Source organism: Panulirus ornatus, chromosome 28 (genome assembly GCF_036320965.1).
Source record: "Panulirus ornatus isolate Po-2019 chromosome 28, ASM3632096v1, whole genome shotgun sequence".
Classification (NCBI taxonomy): Eukaryota; Metazoa; Arthropoda; class Malacostraca; order Decapoda; family Palinuridae; genus Panulirus; species Panulirus ornatus.
This window is the reverse complement of record NC_092251.1, coordinates 79,596-91,654: the sequence shown is the minus strand read 5'-3', so window position 1 is coordinate 91,654 and position 12,059 is coordinate 79,596. Positions and strand designations below refer to the sequence as shown.

At 43.4% G+C, this 12,059-nt stretch overlaps 1 protein-coding gene across 4 annotated transcripts in view; it reads right to left on the bottom strand.

Moving 5' to 3' along the window:
• The window catches only part of LOC139757748 (acyl-coenzyme A synthetase ACSM3, mitochondrial-like), an 83,838-nt gene that overhangs the window by 34,210 nt on the left and 37,569 nt on the right, over positions 1-12,059 (bottom strand). The window lies entirely within an intron of this gene.

Here is a 12,059-nt window from a genome sequence, read left to right as displayed (position 1 = left end):
TGTGTTTGATGATAGAGTGGCAGATATAGGGTGTTTTGGTCGAGGTGGTGTGCAAAGTGAGAGGGTTAGGGAAAATGATTTGGTAAACAGAGAAGAGGTAGTGAAAGCTTTGCGGAAGATGAAAGCCGGCAAGGCAGCAGGTTTGGATGGTATTGTAGTGGAATTTATTAAAAAAGGGGGTGACTGTATTGTTGACTGGTTGGTAAGGTTATTTAATGTATGTATGACTCATGGTGAGGTGCCTGAGGATTGGCGGAATGCGTGCATAGTGCCATTGTACAAAGGCAAAGGGGATAAGAGTGAGTGCTCAAATTACAGAGGTATAAGTTTGTTGAGTATTCCTGGTAAAGTATATGGGAGGGTATTGATTGAGAGGGTGAAGGCATGTACAGAGCATCAGATTGGGGAAGAGCAGTGTGGTTTCAGAAGTGGTAGAGGATGTGTGGATCAGGTGTTTGCTTTGAAAAATGTATGTGAGAAATACTTAGAAAAGCAAATGGATTTGTATGTAGCATTTATGGATCTGGAGAAGGCATATGATAGAGTTGATAGAGATGCTCTGTGGAAGGTATTAAGAATATATGGTGTGGGAGGAAAGTTGTTAGAAGCAGTGAAAAGTTTTTATCGAGGATGTAAGGCATGTGTATGTGTAGGAAGAGAGGAAAGTGATTGGTTCTCAGTGAATGTAGGTTTGTGGCAGGGGTGTGTGATGTCTCCATGGTTGTTTAATTTGTTTATGGATGGGGTTGTTAGGGAGGTAAATGCAAGAGTTTTGGAAAGAGGGGCAAGTATGAAGTCTGTTGGGGATGAGAGAGCTTGGGAAGTGAGTCAGTTGTTGTTCGCTGATGATACAGCGCTGGTGGCTGATTCATGTGAGAAACTGCAGAAGCTGGTGACTGAGTTTGGTAAAGTGTGTGGAAGAAGAAAGTTAAGAGTAAATGTGAATAAGAGCAAGGTTATTAGGTCCAGTAGGGTTGAGGGTCAAGTCAATTGGGAGGTGAGTTTGAATGGAGAAAAACTGGAGGAAGTGAAGTGTTTTAGATATCTGGGAGTGGATCTGGCAGCGGATGGAACCATGGAAGCGGAAGTGGATCATAGGGTGGGGGAGGGGGCAAAAATTCTGGGGGCCTTGAAGAATGTGTGGAAGTCGAGAACATTATCTCGGAAAGCAAAAATGGGTATGTTTGAAGGAATAGTGGTTCCAACAATGTTGTATGGTTGCGAGGCGTGGGCTATGGATAGAGTTGTGCGCAGGAGGATGGATGTGCTGGAAATGAGATGTTTGAGGACAATGTGTGGTGTGAGGTGGTTTGATCGAGTGAGTAACGTAAGGGTAAGAGAGATGTGTGGAAATAAAAAGAGCGTGGTTGAGAGAGCAGAAGAGGGTTTTTTAAAATGGTTTGGGCACATGGAGAGGATGAGTGAGGAAAGATTGACCAAGAGGATATATGTGTCGGAGGTGGAGGGAACGAGGAGAAGAGGGAGACCAAATTGGAGGTGGAAAGATGGAGTGAAAAAGATTTTGTGTGATCGGGGCCTGAACATGCAGGAGGGTGAAAGGCGGGCAAGGAATAGAGTGAATTGGAGCGATGTGGTATACCGGGGTTGACGTGCTGTCAGTGGATTGAATCAAGGCATGTGAAGCGTCTGGGGTAAACCATGGAAAGCTGTGTAGGTATGTATATTTGCGTGTGTGGACGTATGTATATACTTGTATATGGGGGGGGGGGTTGGGCCATTTCTTTCGTCTGTTTCCTTGCGCTACCTCGCAAACGCGGGAGACAGCGACAAAGTATAAAAAAAAAAAAAAAAAAAAAACGTTGAATTGTATAGGTATGTATATGTGCGTGTGTGGACATGTATGTATATACATGTGTATGTGGGTGGGTTGGACCATTCTTTCGTCTGTTTCCTTACGCTACCTCGCTAACGCGGGAGACTGCGACAAAGTATAATAAATAAATAAATAAATATATAATATATTTCTTTCTTTTCTTTTAAACTATTTGCCATTTCCCGCTTTAGCGATGTAGCGTTAGGAACAGAGGACTGGGCCTTTTTTGGAATATCCTCACCTGGCCCCCTCTGTTCCTTCTTTTGGAAAAAAAAAAAAAATATATATATATATAATATATATAATAATATATATCCTGGAGATAGGGGAGAAAGAATACTTCCCACGTATTCCCTGCGTGTCGTAGAAGGCGACTAAAAGGGGAGGGAGCGGGGGGCTGGAAATCCTCCCCTCTCGTTTTTTTTTTAATTTTCCAAAAGAAGGAACAGAGAATTGGGCCAGGTGAGGGTATTCCTTCAAGGCCCAGTCCTCTGTTCTTAACGCTACCTCGCTAATGCGGGAAATGGCGAATAGTTTGAAAGAAAAAAAGAAAGATATATAATATATATATATAATATATATAATATAATAATATAATAATATATAATAATAATAATAATAAAACTGAAAGTTGATGGAGAGAGATGGGTGATTATTGGTGCATATGAACCTGGGCATGAGAAGAAAGATCATGAGAGGCAAGTGTTTTGGGAGCAGCTGAATGAGTGTGTTAGTGGTTTTGATGCACGAGACCAGGTTATAGTGATGGGTGATTTGAATGCAAAGGTGAGTAATGTGGCAGTTGAGGGAATAATTGGTATACATGGGGTGTTCAGTGTTGTAAATGGAAATGGTGAAGAGCTTGTAGATTTATGTGCTGAAAAAGGACTGGTGATTGGGAATACCTGGTTTAAAAAGCGAGATATACATCAGTATACGTATGTAAGTAGGAGAGATGGCCAGAGAGCGTTATTGGATTACGTGTTAATTGACAGGTGCGAGAAAGAGAGACTTTTGGATGTTAATGTGCTGAGAGGTGCAACAGGAGGGATGTCTGATCATTATCTTGTGGAGGCTAAGGTGAAGATTTGTATGGGTTTTCAGAAAAGAAGAGTGAATGTTGGGGTGAAGAGGGTGGTGAGAGTAAGTGAGCTTGGGAAGGAGACTTGTGTAAGGAAGTACCAGGAGAGACTGAGTACAGAATGGAAAAAGGTGAGAACAATGGAAGTAAGGGGAGTGGGGGAGGAATGGGATGTATTTAGGGAATCAGTGATGGATTGCGCAAAAGATGCTTGTGGCATGAGAAGAGTGGGAGGTGGGTTGATTAGAAAGGGTAGTGAGTGGTGAGAAGAAGTAAGATTATTAGTGAAAGAGAAGAGAGAGGCATTTGGATGATTTTTGCAAGGAAAAAATGCAATTGAGTGGGAGATGTATAAAAGAAAGAGACAGGAGGTTAAGAGAAAGGTGCAAGAGGTGAAAAAGAGGGCAAGTGAGAGTTGGGGTGAGAGAGTATCATTAAATTTTAGGGAGAATAAAAAGATGTTCTGGAAGGAGGTAAATAAAGTGCGTAAGACAAGGGAGCAAATGGGAACTTCAGTGAAGGGCGCAAATGGGGAGGTGATAACAAGTAGTGGTGATGTGAGAAGGAGATGGAGTGAGTATTTTAAAGGTTTGTTGAATGTGTTTGATGATAGAGCGGCAGATATAGGGTGTTTTGGTCGAGGTGGTGTGCAAAGTGAGAGGGTTAGAGAAAATGATTTGGTACACAGAGAAGAGGTAGTAAAAGCTTTGTGGAAGATGAAAGCCGGCAAGGCTGCAGGTTTGGATGGTATTGCAGTGGAATTTATTAAAAAAGGGGGTGACTGTATTATTGACTGGTTGGTAAGGTTATTTAATGTATGTATGACTCATGGTGAGGTGCCTGAGGATTGGCGGAATGCGTGCATAGTGCCATTGTACAAAGGCAAAGGGGATAAGAGTGAGTGCTCATATTACAGAGGTATAAGTTTGTTGAGTATTCCTGGTAAATTATATGGGAGGATATTGTTGAGAGGGTGAAGGCATGTACAGAGCATCAGATTGGGGAAGAGCAGTGTGGTTTCAGAAGTGGTAGAGGATGTGTGGATCAGGTGTTTGCTTTGAAGAATGTATGTGAGAAATACTTAGAAAAGCAAATGGATTTGTATGTAGCATTTATGGATCTGGAGAAGGCATATGATAGAGTTGAGAGAGATGCTCTGTGGAAGGTATTAAGAATATATGGTGTGGGAGGCAAGTTGTTAGAAGCAGTGAAAAGTTTTTATCGAGGATGTAAGGCATGTGTACGTGTAGGAAGAGAGGAAAGTGATTGGTTCTCAGTGAATGTAGGTTTGCGGCAGGGGTGTATGATGTCTCCATGGTTGTTTAATTTGTTTATGGATGGGGTTGTTAGGGAGGTGAATGCAAGAGTTTTGGAAAGAGGGGCAAGTATGAAGTCTGTTGGGGATGAGAGAGCTTGGGAAGTGAGTCAGTTGTTGTTCGCTGATGATACAGCACTGGTGGCTGATTCATGTGAGAAACTGCAGAAGCTGGTGACTGAGTTTGGTAAAGTGTGTGAAAGAAGAAAGTTAAGAGTAAATGTGAATAAGAGCAAGGTTATTAGGTACAGTAGGGTTGAGGGTCAAGTCAATTGGGAGGTAAGTTTGAATGGAGAAAAACTGGAGGAGGTAAAGTGTTTTAGATATCTGGGAGTGGATCTGGCAGCGGATGGAACCATGGAAGCGGAAGTGGATCATAGGGTGGGGGAGGGGGCAAAAATTCTGGGAGCCTTGAAGAATGTGTGGAAGTCGAGAACATTATCTCGGAAAGCAAAACTGGGTATGTTTGAAGGAATAGTGGTTCCAACAATGTTGTATGGTTGCGAGGCGTGGGCTATGGATAGAGTTGTGCGCAGGAGGATGGATGTGCTGGAAATGAGATGTTTGAGGACAATGTGTGGTGTGAGGTGGTTTGATCGAGTAAGTAATGTAAGGGTAAGAGAGATGTGTGGAAACAAAAAGAGCGTGGTTGAGAGAGCAGAAGAGGGTGTTTTGAAATGGTTTGGGCACATGGAGAGAATGAGTGAGGAAAGATTGACCAAGAGGATATATGTGTCGGAGGTGGAGGGAACGAGGAGAAGTGGGAGACCAAATTGGAGGTGGAAAGATGGAGTGAAAAAGATTTTGAGTGATCGGGGCCTGAACATGCAGGGGGGTGAAAGGAGGGCAAGGAATAGAGTGAATTGGATCGATGTGGTATAGCGGGGTTGACGTGCTGTCAGTGGATTGAATCAGGGCTTGTGAAGTGTCTGGGGTAAACCATGGAAAGCTGTGTAGGTATGTATATTTGCGTGTGTGGACGTATGTATATACATGTGTATGGGGGTGGGTTGGGCCATTTCTTTCATCTGTTTCCTTGTGCTACCTCGCAAATGCGGGAGACAGCGACAAAGCAAAAAAAAAAAAATATATATATATATATGAGGGGCAAGTATGAAGTCTGTTGGGGATGAGAGAGCTTGGGAAGTGAGTCAGTTGTTGTTCGCTGATGATACAGTGCTGGTGGCTGATTCATGTGAGAAACTGCAGAAGCTGGTGACTGAGTTTGGTAAAGTGTGTGGAAGAAGAAAGTTAAGAGTAAATGTGAATAAGAGCAAGGTTATTAGGTACAGTAGGGTTGAGGGTCAAGTCAATTGGGAGGTGAGTTTGAATGGAGAAAAACTGGAGGAAGTGAAGTGTTTTAGATATCTGGGAGTGGATCTCGCAGCAGATGGAACCATGGAAGCGGAAGTGGATCATAGGGTGGGGGAGGGGGCGAAAATTCTGGGGGCCTTGAAGAATGTGTGGAAGTCGAGAACATTATCTCGGAAAGCAAAAATGGGTATGTTTGAAGGAATAGTGGTTCCAACAATGTTGTATGGTTGCAAGGCGTGGGCTATGGATAGAGTTGTGCGCAGGAGGATGGATGTGCTGGAAATGAGATGTTTGAGGACAATGTGTGGTGTGAGGTGGTTTGATCGAGTGAGTAACGTAAGGGTAAGAGAGATGTGTGGAAATAAAAAGAGCGTGGTTGAGAGAGCAGAAGAGGGTGTTTTGAAGTGGTTTGGGCACATGGAGAGGATGAGTGAGGAAAGATTGACCAAGAGGATATATGTGTCGGAGGTGGAGGGAACAAGGAGAAGAGGGAGACCAAATTGGAGGTGGAAAGATGGAGTGAAAAAGATTTTGTGTGATCGGGGCCTGAACATGCAGGAGGGTGAAAGGAGGGCAAGGAATAGAGTGAATTGGAGCGATGTGGTATACCGGGGTTGACGTGCTGTCAGTGGATTGAATCAAGGCATGTGAAGCGTCTGGGGTAAGCCACGGAAAGCTGTGTAGGTATGTATATTTGCGTGTGTGGACATATGTATATACATGTGTGTGGGGGGGGGTTGGGCCATTTCTTTCGTCTGTTTCCTTGCGCTACCTCGCAAACGCGGGAGACAGCGACAAAGTATAAAAAAAAAAAAAAAAAAAATTATCATTATTATTATTATTATTTTGCTTTGTCGCTGTCTCCTGCGTTTGCGAGGTAGCGCAAGGAAACAGACGAAAGAAATGGCACAACCCACCCCCATATACAATGTACAACATACACGCAAATATACATACCTATACATCTCAATGTACACATATATATATACACACACAGACACTTACATATATATCCATGCACATAATTCACACCGTCTGCCCCTATTCATTCCCATCGCCACCTCGCCACACATGGAATACCATCCCCCTCCCCCCTCATGTGTGCGAGGTAGCACTAAGAAAAGACAACAAATGCCCCATTCGTTCACACTCAGTCTCCAGCTGTCACGCAATAATGCCCGAAACCACAGCTCCTTTTCCACATCCAGGCCCCACACAACTTTCCATGGTTTACCCCAGACGCTTCACATGCCCTGATTCAATCCACTGACAGCACGTCAACCCCGGTATACCACATCGATCCAATTCACTCTATTCCTTGCCCGCCTTTCACCCTCCTGCATGTTCAGGCCCCGATCACTCAAAATCTTTTTCACTCCATCTTTCCACCTCCAATTTGGTCTCCCACTTCTCGTTCCCTCCACCTCCGACACATATATCCTCTTGGTCAATCTTTCCTCACTCATTCTCTCCATGTGCCCAAACCATTTTAAAACACCCTCTTCTGCTCTCTCAACCACGCTCTTTTTATTTCCACACATCTCTCTTACCCTTACATTACTTACTCGATCAAACCACCTCACACCACACATTGTCCTCAAACATCTCATTTCCAGCACATCCACCCTCCTGCGCACAACTCTATTCATAGCCCATGCCTCGCAACCATACAACATTGTTGGAACCACTATTCCTTCAAACATACCCATTTTTGCTTTCCGAGATAATGTTCTCGACTTCCACACATTCTTCAAGGCTCCCAGGATTTTCGCCCCCTCCCCAACCCTATGATTCACTTCCGCTTCCATGGTTCTATCCCCTGCCAGATCCACTCCCAGATGTCTAAAACACTTTACTTCCTCCAGTTTTTCTCCATTCAAACTTACCTCCCAATTGACTTGACCCTCAACCCAACTGTACCTGATAACCTTGCTCTTATTCACATTTACTCTTAACTTTCTTCTTTCACACACTTTACCAAACTCAGTCACCAGCTTCTGCAGTTTCTCACATGAATCAGCCACCAGCGCTGTATCATCAGCGAACAACAACTGACTCACTTCCCAAGCTCTCTCATCCACAACAGACTTCATACTTGCCCCTCTTTCCAAAACTCTCGCATTCACCTCCCTAACAACCCCATCCATAAACAAATTAAACAACCATTGAGACATCACACACCCCTGCCGCAAACCTACATTCACTGAGAACCAATCACTTTCCTCTCTTCCTACACGTACACATGCCTTACATCCTCGATAAAAACTTTTCACTGCTTCTAACAAATTGCCTCCCACACCATATATTCTTAATACCTTCCACAGAGCATCTCTATCAACTCTATCATATGCCTTCTCCAGACCCATAAATGCTACATACAAATCCATTTGCTTTTCTAAGTATTTCTCACATACATTCTTCAAAGCAAACACCTGATCCACACATCCTCTACCACTTCTGAAACCACACTGCTCTTCCCCAATCTGATGCTCTGTACATGCCTTCACCCTCTCAATCAATACCCTCCCATATAATTTACCAGGAATACTCAACAAACTTATACCTCTGTAATTTGAGCACTCACTCTTATCCCCTTTGCCTTTGTACAATGGCACTATGCACGCATTCCGCCAATATATATATATATATATATATATATATATATATATATATATATATATATATATATATATATATATATATATATTATATTTTTTTATTTTGCTTTGTCGCTGTCTCCCGCATTTGCGAGGTAGCGCAAGGAAACAGACGAAAGAAATGGCCCAACCCACCCCCATACACAATGTATATACATACACGTCCACACACGCAAATATACATACCTATACATTTCAATGTACACATATATATACACACACAGACACATACATATATACCCATGCACACAATTCACACTGTCTGCCTTTATTCATTCCCATCGACACCTCGCCACACATGGAATATCATCCCCCTCCCCCCTCATGTGTGCGAGGTAGCACTAGGAAAAGACAACAAAGGCCCCATTCGTTCACACTCAGTCTCTAGCTGTCATGCAATAATGCCCGAAACCACAGTCTCTTTCCACATCCAGGCCCCACACAACTTTCCATGGTTTACCCCAGACGCTACACATGCCCTGATTCAATCCACTGACAGCACGTCAACCCCGGTATACCACATCGATCCAATTCACTCTATTCCTTGCCCTCCTTTCACCCTCCTGCATGTTCAGGCCCCGATCACACAAAATCTTTTTCACTCCATCTTTCCACCTCCAATTTGGTCTCCCACTTCTCCTCGTTCCCTCCACCTCCAACACATATATCCTCTTGGTCAATCTTTCCTCACTCATTCTCTCCATGTGCCCAAACCATTTCAAAACACCCTCTCCTGCTCTCTCAACCACACATCTCTCTTACCCTTGCATTACTTACTCTATCAAACCACCTCACACCACACATTGTCCTCAAACATCTCATTTCCAGCACATCCACCCTCCTGCCAAAACTCTATCCATAGCCCACGCCTCGCAACCATACAACATTGTTGGAACCACTATTCCTTCAAACATACCCATTTTTGCTTTGTCCCTGTCTCCTGGAGATAGGGGAGAAAGATTACTTCCCATGCATTCCCTGCAAGTCGTAGAAGGCAACTAAAGGGGACGGGAGCAGGGGGCTAGAAACCATCTCCTCCTTGTATTTTAGCTTTCTAAAAGGGGAAACAGAAGAAAGAGTCATGCAGGGAGTGCTCATCCTCCTCGAAGGCTCAGATTGGGGTGTCTAAATGTGTGTGGATGTAATCAAGATGAGAAAAAAGGAGAGACAGGAAGTATGTCTGATGAAAGGAACCTGGATGTTTTGGCTCTAAGTGAAACGAAGCTCAAGGGTAAAGGGGAAGAGTGAGTTGGGAATGTCTTTGGGAGTAAAGTCAGGGGTTGGTGAGAGGACAAGAGCAAAGGAAGGAGTAGCATAACTCCTGAAGCAGGAGTTGTAGGAGTATGTAATAGAGTGTAAGAAAGTAAACTCTAGATTGATAAGGGTAAAACTGAAAGTGGATGGAGAGAGATGGGTGATTACTGGTGACTATGCACCCGGTCATGAGAAGAAAGATCATGAGAGGCAAGAGTTTTGGGTGCAGCTGAGTGAGTGTGTTAGCAGCTTTAATGCCAAGACTGGGTTATAGTGATGGGTGATTTGAATGCAAAGGTGAATAATGTGGCAGTTGAGGGTATATTTGGTGTACATGGGGTGTTCAGTGTTGTAAATGGAAATGGCAAAGAGCTTGTAGATTTGTGTGCTGAAAAAGGACTGGTGATTGGGAATACCTGGTTTAAAAAGACAATATACATAAGTATACGTATGTAAGTAGGAGAGATGGCTAAAGAGCATTATTGGATTACGTGTTAATTGATAGGCACGTGAAAGATTGGCTTTTGATGTTAATGTGCAGAGAAGGGCAAGTGGAGGGATGTCTGATCATTATCTTGTGGAGGCGAAAAGAAGAGAGAATGTTGTGGTGAAGAGGTGGTGAGAGTAAGTGAGCTTGGAAAGGACACTTGTGTGAGGAAGTACCAGGAGAGATTGAGTGCAGAATGGAAAAAGGTGAGAGCAAATGACGTAAGGGGAGTGAGGGAGGAATGGGATGTATTTATGGAAGTAGTGATGGCTTGTGCAAAAGATGCCTGTGGCATGAGAAAGGTAGGAGGTGGGCGGATTAGAAAGGGTAGTGAGTGGTGGGATGAAGAAGTAAGACTGTTACTGAAAGAGAAGAGAGAGGCATTTGCACAATTTTTGCAAGGAGGTAGTACAAATGACTGGGAGATGATAAAAGAAAGAGGGAAGAGGTCAAGAGAAAGGTGCAAGAGGTGAGAAAGTGAGCAAATGAGAGTTGGGGTGAGAGAGTACCATTAAATCTTAGGGAGAATATAAAGATGTTTTGGAAGAAGGTAAATAAAGTGCGTAAGACAAGAGAACAAATGGGAACATCGGTGAAGGGGGCAAATGGGGAGGTAATAACAAGGAGTGGTGAAGTGAGAGGGAGATGGAGTGAGGTTTTTGAAGGTTTGTTGAATGTGTTTGATGATAATAGTAGCAGACATGGGGTATTTTTGTTGAGGTTGTGTGCGAAGTGAGAGGGTCAGGGAGAATGATTTGGTAAACAGAGAAGAGATAGTGAAAGCTTTGCAGAAGATGAAAGCCGGCAAGGCAGCAGGTTTGGATGGTATTGCAGTGGAATTTATCAAAAAAAGGGGGTGACTGTGTTGTTAACTGGTTGGTGAGGATATTCAATCTATGTATGGTTCATGGTGAAGTGCCTGAGGATTGACGGAATGCATGCATAGTGCCAACGTACAAAGGCAAAGGGGATAAAGGTGAGTGTTCAAATTACAGAGGCATAAGTTTGTTGAGTATTTCTGGGAAATTATATGGGAAGGTATTGATTGAGAGGGTCAAGGCATGTACAGAGCATCAGATTGGGGAAGAGCAGTGTGGTTTCAGAAGGGGTAGAGCATGTGTGGATCAGGTTTTTGCTTTGAAGAATGCATGTGAGAAATACTTAAGTGGATTTGTAAGTAGCATTTATGGATCTAGAGAAGGCATATGATAGAGTTGATAGAGACGCTCTATGGAAGGTATTAAGAGAATATGGTGTGGGAGGTAAGTTGCCAGAAGCAGTGAAAAGTTTTTATTGAGGATGTAAGGCATGTGAACGAGTAGGAAGAAAGGAAAGTGACTGGTTCTCAGTGAATGTCGGTTTGCGGCAGGCGTGTGTGATGTCTCCATGATTGTTTAATTTGTTTATGGATGGAGTTGTTAGGGAGGTGAATGCTAGAGTTTTGGAGAGAGGGACAAGTATGCAGTCTGTTATGGATGAGAGGGCTTGGGAAGTGAGTCAGTTGTTGTTCGCTGATGATACAGCGCTGGTAACTGATTTGGGTGAGAAACTGCAGAAGCTGGTGACTGAGTTTGGTAGTGTGAAAGCAGAAAGCTGAGAGTAAATGTGAATAAGAGGAAAGTTATCATTTTCAGTAGGGTTGAGGGACAAGTAAATTGGGAGGTAAGTTTGAATGGAGAAAAACTGGAGGAAGTGAAATATTTCAGATATCTGGGAGTGGATTTGGCAGTGGAGGGAACCATGGAAGCAGAAGTGAGTCACAGGGTGGGGGAGGGGGTGAAGGTTCTGGGAGCGTTGAGGAGTGTGTGGAAGGCGACAACATTATCTCAGAGAACAAAAATGGGTATGTTTGAAGGAATAGTGGTTACAACAATGTTATATGGTTGCAAGGCATGGGCTATAGATAAGGTTGTGCAGAAATGAGATGTTCAAGACATTATGTGGTGAGAGGTGGTTTGATCGAGTAAGTAATGAAAGGGTAAGAGATGTGTGGTAATAAAAAGAATGTGGTTGAGAGAGCAGTAGAGGGTGTATTGAAATGGTTTGGTCACATGGAGAGAATGAGTGAGGAAAGATTGACAAAGAGGATATATGTGTCAGACATGGAGGGAACAAGG